At 32.8% G+C, this 18,076-nt stretch overlaps 1 pseudogene; it reads right to left on the reverse strand.

Annotated features, from left to right (window-relative positions):
* Positions 1 to 16,271: 16,271 nt before the first annotated feature.
* Positions 16,272 to 17,644, reverse strand: LOC101720464 (interferon-related developmental regulator 1 pseudogene; annotated as a pseudogene).
* Positions 17,645 to 18,076: the final 432 nt, after the last annotated feature.

Consider the following 18,076-nt stretch of genomic DNA (forward strand, 5'->3'; position numbering starts at 1 on the left):
TGATCATTGAAGGAAGTTCTGTTGGATATTATTGCCCAGACAATGGTGCGGCCTGCTGGTCCCTACATCAACATGAAGAAAGTCACACACACCAATACACATCTATTATGTAAGTGACCAATATAATTCCAATGTTTTTAAGGCATCCTACAATTTTGAGTTTACACTGTTACAACTGATAATTATCCTAATTAGTAGCATTAGTATCATATGTTCATAGAGAATGGAGTTACAGTTAGCCTAAAAGGTAGTACATTGCCAGACAAAAACCTTGGTTGGCATCAAGTGAGCAGGATAATATTTAATTTTTATGGCAGATAATAAATGGTATTCAAGTAATACTTAGTATAAGCCTCTAATCTGGTGTATTTCAGCATCCATGTGATATGCATATCAAATAAGTCAAGGTAGTTCAGACTTTGAGTGTATGTAGAAAATGACTTTCTTTTATAACCAAAACCAATTTCCATTACACAATATAAGATAGTCTCATAACTAAATATGAGAAGCTCTTGGTTCACCTGTGGATTGCTGGTCTATTCAAAGACAGAGAAGTTCATTCTATGTAATTCATTCGATACAGAATGCAACAAATTTACCCTCAAATTAAAATAAAGGTTACAGGAATAATATATCTAAATGTTCACAAAGAATAAGAAAATTAATTTGAGGAAGAGTCTTAGAAAAGGATCTCAATTATTCATTATGAAATGTCTATAACCTTTGTCAAATGAATACATTGTATATTGTATCCTTTGTCTTGTACATTAACTGTACTTTAGCCTTTGACCATGAGCAAAGACTGACTGCATCAAGTAAAAATACAAAATACCCCTCTCCTTGTTTTTATTTCTACAAAAAAATAGTGCTAGAGACACCATAAAGTAAAGGTTGTGTCACTAAACTTGCTGGAAGACAACTAGGTAGAACTCTCGACAATGGCATAGGAAAGGACTTTATGAACAAATCTAGCATGGGAACTAGCACAAAGAATCAACAATTGGGATCTCACCTTATTAAAAAGCTTCAGCACTACAAGAGAAACCACCAACAGAGCTAACAGACAACCTACAATGTGGGAAAAAATTTTACCAGCTGTTCCTCAGACAAAGCTCTACTATCTAGAATCTATAAAGAACTTAAAAAAATCAGACCCCCAGATTCAAAGACCCAATTCAGAAATGGGTATCTGAAATGAAAAACGTTTCTCAGACGAAGTAAAAGCAGCAAAGAAACATATGGAAAAATGTTCAACATCATTGGTCATTCAAGAGATGCAGATGAAAACAACGCTGAGATTCCACCTCACCCCAGAAAAAAATGGCTGCTATCATGAAATCAACCAATAACAAATGCTGGGGGGTTGTGGAAAGAAAGGAACCCTTCTTCATTGTTGGTGGGAGTGCAGACTGGTGCAGCCACTGTGGAAATCAATATGGAGATACCTCAAACAACTAGGACTGGAAGTCCCATTTTAACCAGCTATTCCTCTACTGGTTATCTTCCCCCAAAAATTAAAAGAATCATACCACTGTGATATATGTGCACCCATGTTTATAGTGGCACAGTGTGTAATAGCTAAAACTTGGAAACAGCCCAATTGCCCATCAACTGGAGACTGGATAAAGAAGATGTGTTATTTTTTATAAAATGGAGTACTACTCAGCCATAAAGAATTAGAAACTAGAGACATTTATAGCTAAGTGGATGCACATTGAGGCCATACTCTTAAGTGAAATGAATAGGACACACATGTATAAATAAGGAGTAGTTTCTCTGGAGTGAAAAACTAAAAGTGTAAATAATCAAAATGTATAATTGATACTGTGAAATAGGAATAAAATGTTTAAAGGAATAGGGGAAGTAGGAGGGGAAGAGGAAAGGAAAGAAAGGAAAAGGAAAAAATATGAGAAAAGGAATAACATGAAAACAAAGTCTTTGTAAATAGGGAAGGATGGAGGGGCTGAAGGGAGGGCAGGGGAATAGGGAAAAAATAAGAACCAAGATATATCATGTAAAGGTACAAGATCCCAACGATGAGTGTAACTGTACTGTATATCTAAAATGTACCAATAAACTAAATGGAAAAAAAAAAGAAAAGGTTGTGAGAAACTGCATCTTTTTTCATGTAATGAAAGAAATAATTCAACTGAAGCATAAATTTTTGGAGAATGAAAAATAACAGATTTCAAACAGAGTGAAATTTTTTTTGGAGTTTACTACAAGAAAAAATAATATGAAGACAATTTAATGTGAACTTATAAAATAATAAAAAAATCATTCTTGAACCATTAAACAGTGGTACTCAGGAGACTAATTTACTCTGTATGCCCTTTACTTTAGGCCAGAAGTTACACTTCTAATCTCTGCTTAATCTTAACCTCAAGATTTTTCAGCTCATGGACTTTTGTACTGACATTAATGAACAGTCAAGACAAGGTAAAATACTAATCAACATAGACATCTTGGTTTCTTCACTAAATTAATAAGGAGAGCTCTCTGGATAAAAATTTGCCATGGATACCTTGACAATTAACTGTTGTAATGTTAAGTCTTGATTGATTTTTTTATAATGTATAGGTAATGGTGTGGGAAATTAGCACATTACATCAAGTCATCTTGAACTTTCATCATTTTTATTTTTCACCTTTCATTTCTTAAGCAATGGATGCTGACGAAGATAGCAGATCAACAATTAGAAATCAGAACCCCGGGAAAGGATCCAGTTCATTAGCAAAGTAATTAACTGTTCCTTAACACAAATAATACTGCAAGAAATTGTAATTAATGGCATTAAGATTATTGATAACAAGAAACAGAATTTTTTGAGAATAATACTTACACAAGAATGTGTTCTTCTTGCTCTTTCATAAATGGACACCATCTACAATGTGTAGAATATCAGCTATTGTCCTCCTAACCTTGTTTGTATGTCTGAATAAAGATAGGATGCAGGACATTGAATCAGAAGCTTGTTTCTTAGTAGCCTGATCACCAAGTAAACAAAACTGTGCAGCAGTCTCTAGCTATAAAGGTGCAACAACATTAAGTGATCTGCATTAAGCATAGTCGCCACAGCCAGCATTTGACAAAAAGGTCACACCCTGCTGTGTTTCCTGCCAGAACTCTGTCCTGTGAATCCTATTGCAGAATGAGCATGGTAGACAAATGGTGACCATCATTGGATTAGAAGAAAAATATACAAAGGTCTGAAATTTTGTACAGGAATAAAATAAGAGCACAAGTCATTGTTTTAACTATTTTATGTTGTGAAATTTCATTTGGCTTTCAGAAATAAAAGTCACCAGAGGTCTTTAGTAGAATAAAATAACATTATTATGACCTTATAACAAAAGTCTATGAGAAAAGGAGCTGTTTTGTTGTTTCCTTTTGGTGTCTTGTGAATGTAATTTCAATATAAATATGTTGAGAAACTCAAAGAATCCACCCCTTCCTTGGCAACAACACTCAAGGGACAAAACACCTCCACAATTAGAGACCTCTGAATCTGTATGATGGGTATCTAATCAAAGCCTTATTCCTCCAGGGTGACACACACTTTTTCAATCAGCATGTCATTACCTGCTTACATAAATATTTGGGCCCTCAAGATTTGAAAACAACCTTTCAGATACCATCTTTGTTTAAAACTTTGGAAAAAGATTGATTTGTAAGGCAACTGATTAGGTACATCTCTACAACCTTTTGATAAGTAGGACTCATTCCTTGAAAACTGTTATCAGAACAAGTGGCATTCTTGGAACTATCAGTGATTCTTGGTATAAGGTATAGCTTTTGGTAGAGTTGGTCATAGAAAGCCCTGTCTGTTGATCTTGTCTACATAACATTTGTCCACTATGATCTCACCCTGCAATAAGCACTGCTAAAGTAGTTGAATATGACTCTACCTGTCGTCAGCCCATATCTGACTGTATTTTTTAAACCGGCTGATTATTAGATGCTGTTCCTCAAATACCTCTTTACCGAGCCATTTACAGACAAATGTACACTAAGAGGTTGAACCAGTGTGAGCTCACACGCACATCCAATCATCAGAAATGTGGAAAGGAGCTAAATGCATATGATCATGAGACACAAATCCTTCTATCCCTATTATAAACGTTTTCCAGATTTCTGGGATGTTGAGATGTTAGCTCTTGATTTCTGAATTTCAGTCCACTCAAGTGTTTATACAGCTGTGATTTCTCCATGTCTTTCCCTTGATTATATTTTAAAGGATTCTTGTTTTGTTTGTTTGTTTGTTTGTTGTTGTTGTTGTAATGTAGTAGTGGATACAACAGTGCCTCCTGGCCCCTGGTTGAATGAGAATTTATACCAGTTGAATAAACGTCATGAACAAAAGTCACTATACCAGTCATGAATCCTATAGGATAGCTCTACATCAAATGGCTTTTTGGAAAAAAGTGTCCCCATTGGAATGATTTTCTACTAATATCATTTTGAGTAAAACTTACATTTGTACTTGGAAGTAACTCTTTTAGGCAAAAATACAGAAATATTACACTTCATTAGTGACTGACTTCTTTCTCTTCCCCCTAATACTCAAAAGTGAATAATTCAGAATTCTGTGATAGACTTGGAGCAAAGCCATTTATGTCTGTTATTCTTTTGCTGGACCTAGCAAGATCCACCTAACCAGGTTTAATTTCATTTTAGCCCCACTACTCCTTATTCTCTGTTCTGGAGCATTTGGATTATCTTCTAAGGACCTCTCTTTGTACAAGTAAACCCCACTACATTTCTTTCAATACTTTACTCTTAGCTGGTGCTGATTTTTGCAGGCCATATACGTATTTATTTAGCTGTTTCAAACATTACATCATATAATGCAGTTATGGAATCCCAAATTCCATGAAACCCCATCATGAAGAGTTTCAATATTTTGTGAATACTGCCCAAGAGGGGAAATTAATTATTATCTGTATTGCTTAGCTCTCACTGAGCTACTTGGAAGAATCTAAATTGGCATTAGTAAGATGTAAATTTACAGGGAGAATGGGACTTTACTAAAAGGATTTAACCTCTTCTCCTTTTGTTTTCCTTACATGACTATCTATTATTGTTACTGTGCCAAAAAAGGGCCCTAGCAATGTTATGGATGTGAAGAACAAACTGAAAAGAATTACATAGCCTCTGGTAGTACAGGGTCTATGGTACTAAGTAGTATTTTTCTCAAACTTCTTCAAAGGTTTCAAGGGCTTCTACCTATCAGGCATCCCCTTCCATATTTACTCTCCAATCTAGAACTCATAAAACTTTGCTCATTCAAACTTTCCACCCAAACTTCCACATATATTACTAAATATCCAAAAAATTTTAAATTTTCTCAGTTAGCAAGATTAGGTCATTTGTCCGGATTTATGATCCAAACACTTTCTTGAATTCTCCCTATTTTGGTTTCATTACAAAATTCCAGGTTGAATTCTGTAAAACTGTAATTTCCTGCATCTCCTATTCATAGATACTAATTAGCCAATGAAGAAGTAAACATAAATTACATATGATATTAATATATGAAAATAAATCACATTTATTTCAACTCTTTTGAAAATGATTTTAAAAACCTTTCTTAGCTCAAATGATTATATTTCCTGCCAATAACATTTGAAAACTATGGAAAATTGAAGACTACTACTAATCACAGAATGACAATTTGATAAAATATGAGAATTATCACGTACTTTACAAAATATTTTTCAAACACTTTGCAGATCTGATATTAATCAGTGTGAGCTTTCTTTAGTTTTCCTCACTGCTTTCCACAATGGCTATACAAAACTACATTCCCACCAAAAGTATATAAGAATCCGACCTTCTCTGCATACTCAATAATATTGGTTATATTTGTTTTTTGGATAATAATAGTCATTTTAATGGATATTTTAATTTTGACCTGTATTTCCTTAATTAGTGATAACAAGCATTGTTTTTCAAAAGTAGCTTAAAAATATGAGTGGCAATAAAGATATAAGAAACAATTGTAAATAGTCTTATTGCTTATATAAAGAAATGATACTTATTGTATACATTCAGACAATATATCTTTTAAATAGTAATGTTTTTCTGGAATGTTTAGATAACCATACATTTATAAACAATAAACATTGTGTTTCTTTCTTTTCAATCCTTATCTCTTTTATACCTTTTGGGGTTTTTTTTATTGTACTAATTAGAACTCTCAATATCATGTTAATTAAAAGGGTGGTAGAATTTAATGATTGTATAGTTCTTGATTTAAAAAGTTAAAATCATCATCATATAAAATCATGATGAATATTATTTGTTTTTCCAAATAAGACTACTTGTCTGTGTATTTCCTAATTTTAAAAAATACACATGTAATTATTTTTCAACCTTTTTTCTGCATCTACTATAATTTTACAATGTTTTTTCTTTTTTAATATGATAATGTAGTAAGTTGGCTTTCTACAAGTCAACATTGTTTCTAAGAACATATTTAATTTAGATATATTTCCTTAGTGTAATACTAGATTTTGGCTTACAATTTAAGATTTTTTACATTTATATTATTTTCAAATACTATAAGATTTGAATAGCCTTATACAATTATTTGGAAAGGGTTTTTATGTAGAAAAATATTTTGAGATTGAAAACATCAATTCCTTGAAAATGTATTTAAAAACATTTCTATCCAGGGAGCTTTCTATTTTTTTTGTAGCGGAGTGTCAAATTTTGTTGTTCTTGCAATTTTATACTTTGCCTAAATTTCAAACATTTAATATCATCATTGGTGGCTTTGTCAGAATAATTTTTCTTCAAAATTTATATTTTATTTTTACTTTATCACTTTGATCTAAACCATGAAAAATTTTGTCAATTGTATTCACATTTCAAAATATAAATGTTTTAATATTTCACCTCTTTCAATTTTGTTTTCAATTTTGTTAATGTCTTATTGCTATTGTCTGTCCCTCTAGCATGCTAATTCTACAAAAATGAACTTAATTTTGCCATTTTCATAGTACATAAAGCATGTGTTGCCCATGAACATTCTTTATATTATCCTCCCTGCTCCCTTCTCATCTTCTGTTATTCTTATTCTCTCATCTGAATAGTCTTCCTTCAATTGTTATGCCTTTTTTATTTAGACTCCACATATTACAGAAAACATGCTATTTGTTTTTTTTAAGCCTGGCTTATTTCGTCTAACATGATTCTAGCTCCATTCATTTTCCTGCAAATGATATAATTTTTGTTTTTCTTTACACCTGAATAATATTCCATATATATATGATTTTTTAATCCATTTATTGATGGGCACTTGGGGTAATTCTGTATCTTGACAATTGTGCCACAATAAACATTAGTATGTAGGTATATCTATAGAACACTGACTTTAATTTCTTTGGGTATATACTGAAAAGTGGTAAATCTGTATCACTCGGTAGTTTTAGTTTTTGAGGAACCTCAGTACTGACTTCCATAGTGTCTCTGCTAATTTACCTTTCCACCAACAATATTACAACTTGCTTCTTGTTTTTCCCCTGCATTTTCAACAGACTTACTTTCTTTCTTTCTTTCTTTTTCTTTCTTTTTCTTTCTTTCTTTCTTTCTTTCTTTCTTCTTTCTTTCTTTCTTTCTTTCTTCCTTCCTTCCTCTCTCTCTCTCTCTTTCTTTTTCTTTCTTTGATAGTTAAATGATTGTGTCAATTTGAGAAAGAAATGCTCAACTAAATTGGATGAGCATAGTTCTAGATGTGGCTGAAGGGATTTACTGAGTATAGTAGACCCACCCTAGGACATTTTGCTACCTGAATGGTATAAAAGGGAAATAAAGAAGGAAGGCTCTCTTCTGTTTTGAAGGAGCTCCAATCTTCACCTTCACCTTGGATATCATCTCCTGGCTTCCAGAGCAGAAACCAGCCTTCCATCACAGATCTTTCAGCCTCCTGATACAAACTTGCACAGGATACCAAGATGAGCTTCAGACTTTTGACTTGATCCTTCAAATATCCAGAGTACAGACAGCCCTTTTGGATTCTTCCACACCTGACTCTACAGGCATCCATTGTAAGCCTATCTTGTAAATCCTTATATATTTGTATATCTTGCATTAAATCTGTTTCTCTAGTAAGAACTGACACTTTTTCTTTCTTTCTTTCTTTCTTTCTTTCTTTCTTTCTTTCTTTCTTCCTTCCTTCCTTTCTTTCCTTCTTTCTTTTTGTGTTCTTCATGACATTCTAACTGTTGTAACACAGACTCTCAATGTACTTTTGATTTGCATTTCCCTGATTGCTAAATATCTTGAACTTTTTTATACATTTATTGGCCATTTATACTTCTTTTGTGAAAAGTTTCTTCAGTCATTTGCCCATTTTTTCAATTAATTGTTCTTTTTTAATTTAGTTGTTTGAGTTCTTCATATATTCTGGATATTATTTCTCCACAGCAAGAGTAGGTGGCAAAGATTTTTCTTCCTGGTGATGGCGAACCTTCTAGAGCTTTCAATAATAAAAAACAGCCAGCTGCAGCACATATGTCATAGGTTCACCACCACTGAAGGATCCATAATTATTGTTTTATCTGTATAAAAGATTTTTAATTTGATATAATTCAATTTGTCAATTCTTGATACTATTTCCTGAGCTATTGGAATACTCTTTGGGATATCATTACCTTTGTCAATATCTTGAAGTATTTCCCCTGTTTTCTTCTAGGACTTTCAAAGTTTCAGATCCTATATTTAAGTCTTTGATGCTTTTTTATTTCTGTGTGGCAAGGTATGGGAATCTAGTTTCATCGTTCTATATAAGAATATCCAGTTTCTTAGTACCATTTGTTAAAAAGTTTGTCTTTTCTCTAATGTATATTTTGGCCCCTCAGTAAAGAATCAGATGCCTGTAGCTTTAGTTATTTATTTCTGTGACCCCTCTTCATTCTATTATGTCAATAGTGTATTATTTTTTAACTATGGCTCTGTAGAATATTTTGATATTGGCATTATATCCCTAGCATTGCTCATTTTGTTCCATTGCTTTGAAAATATTTGGATTCTTATCGTCTCTGTATGAATTTAAGGATTATTTTTTTCTACTCTGTTACAAAGGGCACATGTTAGATTACCCAACAAATCTTTTGTGTGAGCAAAAAGGCTGATGTATTCTGGTTTAGTTTGGGTTTTTTGTTTTTGTTTTTGTTTTTTTTGTAGTGGGGATTGAATTCGGGACCTTGCACTTGCAAGGCAGGCTGCAGAACCACTGAGCTAAACACCCAGCCCAGGCTGATGTATTCTGTCTGGGTGGGTGCAGACAGGCCAAGATCAAGAAAGATGTCAGCAATTGGCTGGAGAAGTTTTCATAGAGTTTGTGAATAGCAGTTGTAATCCTAAGGATGGAATGCTTGGGGTCAAAGTCCACAGCACAGTCAGTGTGTGGGTAATACTAGACTTCTCACCACTGAGGAGATTATATGTCCTTTCCTGAACTGATTTCATGGCCATCTGTACTGTTTACTGAGAGCAGCCTGGCCCTTTAGTGATTTCCTGTTGTTTGTGGAGGGCAGCATGTTTGCTGAGACAGTCCCACTTAGGTCAGGCATGACAACTTCTGTGAGGAATATCATTAGTATTTTAATGGGGAATATATTGATTCTTTGCATTACTTTTGGTAATATAGCCATTTAAAAATATTAATTATGCTAATGAAAATGGGACGTCTTTCTTGTACAAATTCTTTCTTCCGTGTTCTTAATTTTCATTGTAAAAGTCTTTTACTCCCTTGTTTACATTTATCCCTAGGTATTTTACTTTTTGAAGCTATTGTGCATTGAATTTTTCTTCATTTTTTTCAACTACTTCATTATTAGCACATTAAACGTATATTGTTTTCAATGTTGATTTATATCTTGCTACTTTGTTGAATTTGTTTATAGGATCTAAAATTCATTTGGTAGAGTTATAGGGTCTTATAAGAATCATATCATATTCAAATAAAGATAAATTGATTTCCCATTCTACTGTGTTTTTATTTCTACTGTTTGCATAATTGTTCTGGTTAAATTTGCAAGTACTCTATTGGATTAAAAGTGGTAAGAGTGGATGTCCTTGCCTATTCTTGACTTTAGAGGAAGTGTTTTCACTTTTCCTTCATTCAGCATGTTGTTATCTATGAATTTGTTGTATATTGCCTTTATTATGTTGATTTATGATTTCTCTGTAACTAGTTTCCTCCTCGGGGTTTTTACCTTGAAGGGATGTTGAATTTTAGGAAAGACATTCTCTGTATCAATTAAGATAATTATGTGATTCTATTCTTGATTCTACTGTTTACATAATGTTTTACATTGATTGATTTGCATAGTTGAATGATCCTTGCATCCTGGGAAGAACCTAACTTGACCATGCTGTATGAGCTTTCCACTATGTTATTGAACTTTTTTTATGTGTTGTGAACTATTTTTATGACGTATATTGGTTTATAGTTGGATTGATCACCTTTACTCATCACTGGAACAAAATATGTGCCACAATTGAAAGGAGAGTTTTGTTTGGGCCAATGATTGCTGAGGTTTCAGTCCATAGCCAACTGGTTCTAAGGCATAAACATTAGAGCAGAGGAGCATGCCAAAGGAAAGCTCTTTGACTTAAGGTGACTGAAGCAGAGAGTGAGTTAAGAGAGCCTCAGCCAGAGCCACTCTTCAAAGGTATGGGCCAGTGACTCCAACTGGAGAACACTCATTTATGGACTCATCATTAAAGGCATCTACTGATGAGTTTTGTACTCCCAAAATCCAATCACCTTCCAAAGCTGTTCTACTGACATCCCCTCATTTATTAAAAATTATGCAAAATTAACTCAACATTTGAGTATCAAATAATGTACTCCATTACATCTTTAGCTTAGGGAAGAAAAATTTAAAAATCCTTTCAATGAATGCAGAAAAAGCATTTAATAAAATCCTTCAGTCTTTTATGAGCTTAAAAAATCAACAAATTACATGTCCAGGAAAACTTTTCAACTTGCCTTTAAAAACTAAAAGTTTATAGCTAGGTGATACTGAGAACCCAGATACCCTTACTCTAATATAGGTAAGAAGCAAGATTATCCCTTTTCAACTCTTCTATTCAAAATTATTCTGGCAGTTTTGATAATGCATAAGACAAGAAAAAGAAACAAAATACAAAATGATTGAAAAGGAAGAAATAAAATTTATTGTTTATAACAAAACTTCTAGAGTCAACAAAAAAGCTTTGTAGACCTTCTGGTAATTATTCCAAAGTTGGAGGACAAAAGATTGGTAAATAAATCAATTTATTTTCTAAATACAAACAATTAATAATTAGAATTAGATATTTAAAAACATAATAAGGAGCCAGGATGTAGCTCAGTGCTGCCACACCTGCCTGGCAAGTCCAAGGTCCTGAGTTCAATTCCTGGTACCAAATAAAATTTTTAAATGTAACAGCATTTACTTTAGCATCACGAAAATGAATCATTTAGGTAAAAATCCAACAAAATTTCTAAGAGTCTATTTGCAGACAACATCAAAATTGTAAGGCAAGACATACAATAATGTCTAAATAAATGAAGATATATTAAATCCCTATGGATGAGAAGACTCAACATTTTTGAATATGTCAATTCTTCCCAACTTGAAATATAGATTCAATGCACTTATTGACACTCACAGTAAGCTGTCATGTACACAGTAACACATTTACATCCAAAGGCAAAATATCCACACAATATTGAAGGAGAACAAATTTGTAGAACTAACAACAATAATTTCAACAATTTCAGGGCTTAATACAAAAGAACAATAATCAATAAAGAGTGACATTAGTGAGTATAAACTTACAAGTCACTAAAATGGAATAGAAAGTCCAGAAGGAGAGCCACATAATTATAATCAACTGATATTTCACAAAGGAACAAAGATAATTCATAGAGAAAGTAGCAGCTTAAAACCAAATATTATAGGGCCGGGGATTTAGCTCAATGGTTTCGCTGCCTGCTGCGCAAGTGCAAGAACCTGAGTTTGATCCCCGGTACAAAAAAAAAAATTATAAAAATGCTCACCTATGTCCCTCTGCTCTTGCCAATGAGTCTAGACACAAACTTCTTCTTTCCCAAAAATGGACTAAAAATGGGTCAGAAAGCTACATGAAAAATTGAAATCTCTTTGATTTTTAGTAGAAAATATCGGAGACAATAGAGATAAACTTGGGTTTGATGAATACTTTCACAATACAGCACCAAAAGCTGATGCATGAAAAAAATGGTATTTGAACTTTACCAAAATTAATAAGTGCTTTGCAAAAGATGCTTTCAAAAAAACAAAAATGCAAACTAAAGACTACAGGATACTATTTGTGAAACATACATGTAATAAATGTCTTGTACCCAAATATTTGAATAAATTTTAAACCTTATAAATAAGAAAAAATTTAATTAAAATATAGGCAAATGATTCTAGCAGATGTCTCACAAAACAAGATATATAGGTATCGAATAATCTTAAAATATATGTTCAACCTTCTACAAATTGAAATACAAATACATAATCATCAAATAGAAAATAATAATAATAGCGATACTGATTTCTGCAGAGGTTGTAGATAAGCAAGTCTTTCTGGGGGAACGCAAATATCAATTCACATTGAAAGAGGGCCTGGTAATTTAGTTTCTTACAAAATGACATATAGGATATCATCCAATTTAGAAATTCCTCTAACCAAGTATTTACCCAAGTGAGTTGAAAAATTATGTCCAAAATAACTTGTACACAATCACTTTGAGCAGCTTTGTTTATAATTACCAAAAAATTAGAAGCAAATAGAATACCCTGCAAAATTTGAATCAATAAACTTTGATACATCCTAAAATAGATTATTACTGTGTATTAAAAAGAAGCAATATCTCAAGCTACAAGAAGACATGGGGAAAACTGTAAGACACATTCCTGTATGAAAGAGGAAAAGCTGAAAACACTACATATTATATTATTCCAGAAAAGGGAAAAAAAAGACAGTAAGAAGAGCAGTTGTCAAGTTTTTATAAAGATGCATGGAGGGCAAATTAGTTATATCTAGCAGAATTGAGTAGCAGAGAAATTATTTTATATAATACTTTAAAGAAAGATATATTACTTTATGCATTTATCAAAATCAGTAGAATCATATAATATAGAGAACTTTAAACTACTGTCTGTCAAAAATAATGTATTAAAAGAAGTTTAGAAATTTTTATTTTAAATGACTTTTTTACTATAGCATGATCATCACTTCTGTGTGTATGAACTCCCTCTATAATGTAAAACTCTTTAAAAGTGGTTCAATATTTAGCTTTTAAGTATTGTCAATATCCTAAGTTAAAAACAATTACTGCAATACCAGACAGACTAATTGTTATTTTATTGGACAGAATAATTGTGTCATTAAAATCTTCCTACTGAGATTTCTGATTAGAATAATTTACATTACTATAATATTTACCAATCAGTAATAGATTTACATCCAGGTCCGAAAATTACTTCCTTTCTGATTCATCAATAGTTAACTTACTCTATTTTTCTCCTCTGCAAATAGGTCACATTTTCTATATTCATTAATGTAATTCCCCATCCCCATATGAACATAATTATATGCAACAGAATTAGTCTGATTTAAGTATCTCCTTAGGTTTTTACAGGTGAAATGCTAACTAGGTTGTATTGATCACTATAATCACGAGTCATATGTAGTCTTTTCATTCATAGATATATTCTCTGGAAATTTCTCTAGACATCTCAAGAATTGTCTCATCTTACATAAGAAAAAATTTAAGCTCTTTGAAATATTCTTGTAGAAAGTACTAGATGCTATGCTTAGCAAATTTCTTTAAAACAAAAAGTAAAAAATATTTTCATTACATACACTTTTATCATAAAGAAGGAGATAAACCTGCATAATTATGGCACTTATTATCATAAGATACTGAAAAATGAAACAGCTAAAAATCTCTCCAATAAACAATACTACTTGCATCACCTCATACTATCTCTGTAAGGGGATAACTGAAGAAATTGATTTGCATGGATAACTCTTTAATGATTGTATTCTTTAAAGAGTCCTACCCAGTAGAATCAAGAGGAAATGTGAGAAAAGACTGAGAAAAAATGAAGCTTGGAGCTGAATAAATGATGTGAAAAAAAAGCTAAAATATAAATTTAATAAAAATTGCAAATATATTATTATCATAAAAGAAGAAAAACAGTAAAGGAATGACACAGAACTGCCTGCTTTCTCTCTGCAATATGAAAAGTACGAAGTCAACAGTAACAATCAAAACTAGCAGAAACCAGTCATAGGTAGAGGAACTGTAAAAATAATATTTAAATAAAAATGTATTCGTCTTTTAGTCTATAGAATCAAATTGTAGTTCTGAAAAAAAATTGTAGTTCTGAGTGGTCTAGATAATAAAAATCATGCAATTGTTAATAAATGCTCTAGCATTTGAACAGGATAATTCATACAAATACTAATGTAAAAATGTCAACGTGCCTCACCTCTGATGGCCTCTTGAACAGAAATTCTGATAGCCACCAAAAAAATAACAAAAGAATAATTAAAAGAAATATAACAACTCACAAATCACCTCCAAATAGTAACTTCAGAGCCAGAGATTTCATGCATGAAGTGGGAAAAAACTCAGTAAATGTAAAAAATAAATGATTGCTAAAATGCCAAAAATTGAAAATCAGTTAAGAAAATCTAAAAAGCAGGATCAAACTCAGTTTAGAGGACTCAATATTCAGATAAATACCAATTAGAAAAGGAGAGGAAAATATATGAAAGGGAGAAAGAATTTTTAAATGATGTGAGGAAATTTCAGATACAACAATACGAGTCTCCAGATTGAAATGATCAACTCAGTTGAAAAACTAATAATGAATTTTAGAAGTCATATGCCGGCAAGCAAATGGAGAAATGGAAGGTTACTTAATAGATTTAGTATTTTTAAAACAAAGGGGAAAGAGGTAGTTATAAAAATGCTTACATAAAAACGCAAAAAGTTAAAGTAAATTAAAATTATATGAATATCTAGCTACTCTTCATCAATGAATAAATTGTTTTATGGTAAATGTAAGAATTTTATGTAAATCTACTCTCTTCCTCTTATAGTTTCCAATTTCTAGTCTATAATTTTTCAATTTAAAATAAATTTTTAAATGAAAATTTTAAATGAAATAACTAAATTTTAACTAGATATTTCACTATTTAGGTTTATCCAATTTACATCTTTTTAATTTTTATTATATATTCTGCCTCTTTTCTTATTAAGTATTATAAATATTTAAACATATTCTACCCATTTTTAAGAAATTTAACAAAACCAAACATTAATTTCTCTCCTACTTTGTAATTTGTGCTTTTTGCTGTCTTAATCAAATGTATGTCTTAAACATAAAAGAAAATTTTTTGAAGGTTTTAAGTTTTACAGTTATTTGTTTTAGTTTTCATTTCTTCATGTTGAGGTAGTGTTTCAAAATTACTCTTCTCTATTCATTGAAAAATCTTCAGAATACCAAGAGTAAACAAAGAGTTGGTTTTTTTCCCTTCCTGTAATGTTGCTCTTCTCATACTTTTATTGCTACACAACTCTTATCTTAATGGGGCTATCTGAATGGGCACCAAGAGAAACTGATTAGTCTTTGCATCAACCCGTTACATCTTTGCTCTTTTTACAACGTTATTTGAAATATCTACGAACGTAGATTTTTTTTCCTAAATAGTTTAGAATATTTTCTACTTCCCTACAAAATAGTGCTCACATTGAAAGTTGGGCAACACTAAATTTTTAGGTTACACTGGGTGCATTGGAATATCAAAAATTTTAGTTATTGCATTTATCATTATCAAATTTGTGTGTGTGCTTATATAGTTCCTGTCCATTTTTGTTTTGAGTATTTTAAAACATAGTTTTTCTTTTGTTCATAAATTTTACATTCCCTTTATGTTTTCTACTTGGCTATCACTTAGAAAATGATGCTAACTTTTAAGTGTTGATCATACACCTCAAAAAATTGTGAATTATCTTACTGATTAAGACAGTTTCAGGCTGGGGATTTAGCTCAGTGGTTCCACCGCCTGCCTCAGAAGCGCAAGGTCTCACGTTCGAACCCGGTACAAAAATTAAAAAAGGAAAGTTTTTGGTCTTGCTTACATTTTTTTCATGATTACTGACTGTATTTAGAGAATATTCAACAATTAGAACATCATTTACAATACTGTACCTTAAGTTAGAAGTAATATATAATCCACCCCTACTACAAAAATGATATAACTTGACCAAGATAAAAACTGTTTCTAAGGCTTATATACATTAAAAATAGGAAAAGAAATTAGAAAACAGTCAAGTACAAAAAAATCTAGAGGAATTCTCCAACATCTGCTCTTTTATCCCGACATTTGCTTCGAGCTTTTGTCCGTGCTTTGAAAGCCGTGGAGTTATATAAATGCCTTTCAAAAAGAGAAATCGTTGTTTTAAGCATTGCAGCGTCCAGCATCACTGGGGGTCCAGGTTCAAATACATTGCGAAGAAATTCATTTGACTGCAAGTGGTACTGCATCCCTGATCCAAGAATCTCTTTAAAGGTATCATGGCTGTGTTTTTTGACCCAGGTATCAATATATATGCGTTCAGGACCAAATTTTACAGTTTCTGTTGGAAAATCCCGTTCCTCAACCTCCCGCAGAACATCTCTGAACACGGACCGCTGCTTTCTCTTGTCCACTTTGTTCTGGTGTTTATTTCCATCTGTAGCCAAAGCCCCAGCAGCTGGGTCAAAGATTCTATGTCTTCATAAAAAAAGTCACTCTCCATCTCTCTGGCCAATTCAAACAGAAGTGCCAAAGATTCAACAGCAACTATTCTCATGTTTACATCATCACAAGAAAGGAGGCTTGGAAGTTTATGGAAATGCATCGCCAGCCTTTTCTTCCCTTCACTGATTGGGCATATGGTCAGCAATAATATCCACGAGAGAAGCAAGCTGATGTGGAGCGCTGTGTAAGGGGTGCTACAAACACCATTAGTGTCTTTCTCTTTGAGACAGGACTTGGTGAAGATATTTTCCAAACAATCCAGAGTTGAATACAGCTCAGTAATGTCATCTGTGGCAATAAAAGAGCAGACACCAAAGCAAGTTGCACATGTTTGCCTAGCCTGGATACTAGCTGTTCCATCACAAAATATTTTCTTTAGGATTGGCCCAAGAGTCTTTAAAATCTCTTCACTTTCAATTCCAGGGCCCAGCTGAACACAAAGCACAGAGGCCAACCAACACTGCGGCTGCGTATTGCTCCTCGCTTTTCCCTTTTTTCAGACAGCGTTCAATGCTATCAGTTAATGTCATTCTTCTTTCCAGAATAAATTCATAGAGCATTTTCGAAGCCAGTGCACTTTTAATGCCTTCAAGAGCTGCCTGCTTTGTCTTCGCACTCTTGTCCAAGGTTAGGTCGATTAACCCCTTCAACTTGTGCTCTAAGTCTTCTTGAGTTCATTCTTCATCAAGGACTTCTGGTCCATCTTCAGCAAAACTGGAAGGATCACTGTAACTGCTGCAATGGCTCATTGTTTCAATCGATGCATCTTCATCACTAAAAGGTTGAATATTTCGATGCTGGCCACAGTTTGTAGAGGTTTCAGTCCATAACCATCTGGCTCCAAGGCAGGGTGGCAGAGGGGCAACACTTCATGGCAGCGGAAAACAGCAGAAGTAACAAGGAAAAAGTTGCTTACATTTTTATAGAAAATATTGTTCACAAATAAAGACAACTTTTCTTTCAGTAATGGTTACTGTGATGAACTACCTAGCTCCTCTGCCAGAAGGACTATAAGACTCATTCCAACAAGGCTGTGTGAGGTGCTGGCAGCTCTCAACGAAATAGTTCTTGGAAAATTGTACTTTCAGTACAGAAAAATGCCTACACTGAGGCTATGCCCCTTTTCCAAAAGTATTCCACATCTAATGATTATTCTGACCTAGACTGCAGTGATCTAACTTCTCAGTTCAAGGTAGTTTTGCAAATTCATGCCATCTTCACTGTTATTCAT

Source organism: Heterocephalus glaber, unplaced genomic scaffold (genome assembly GCF_053883595.1).
Source record: "Heterocephalus glaber isolate CG9 unplaced genomic scaffold, H.glaber_assembly_v1.0 deba00000901, whole genome shotgun sequence".
NCBI classification, from domain to species: Eukaryota; Metazoa; Chordata; class Mammalia; order Rodentia; family Bathyergidae; genus Heterocephalus; species Heterocephalus glaber.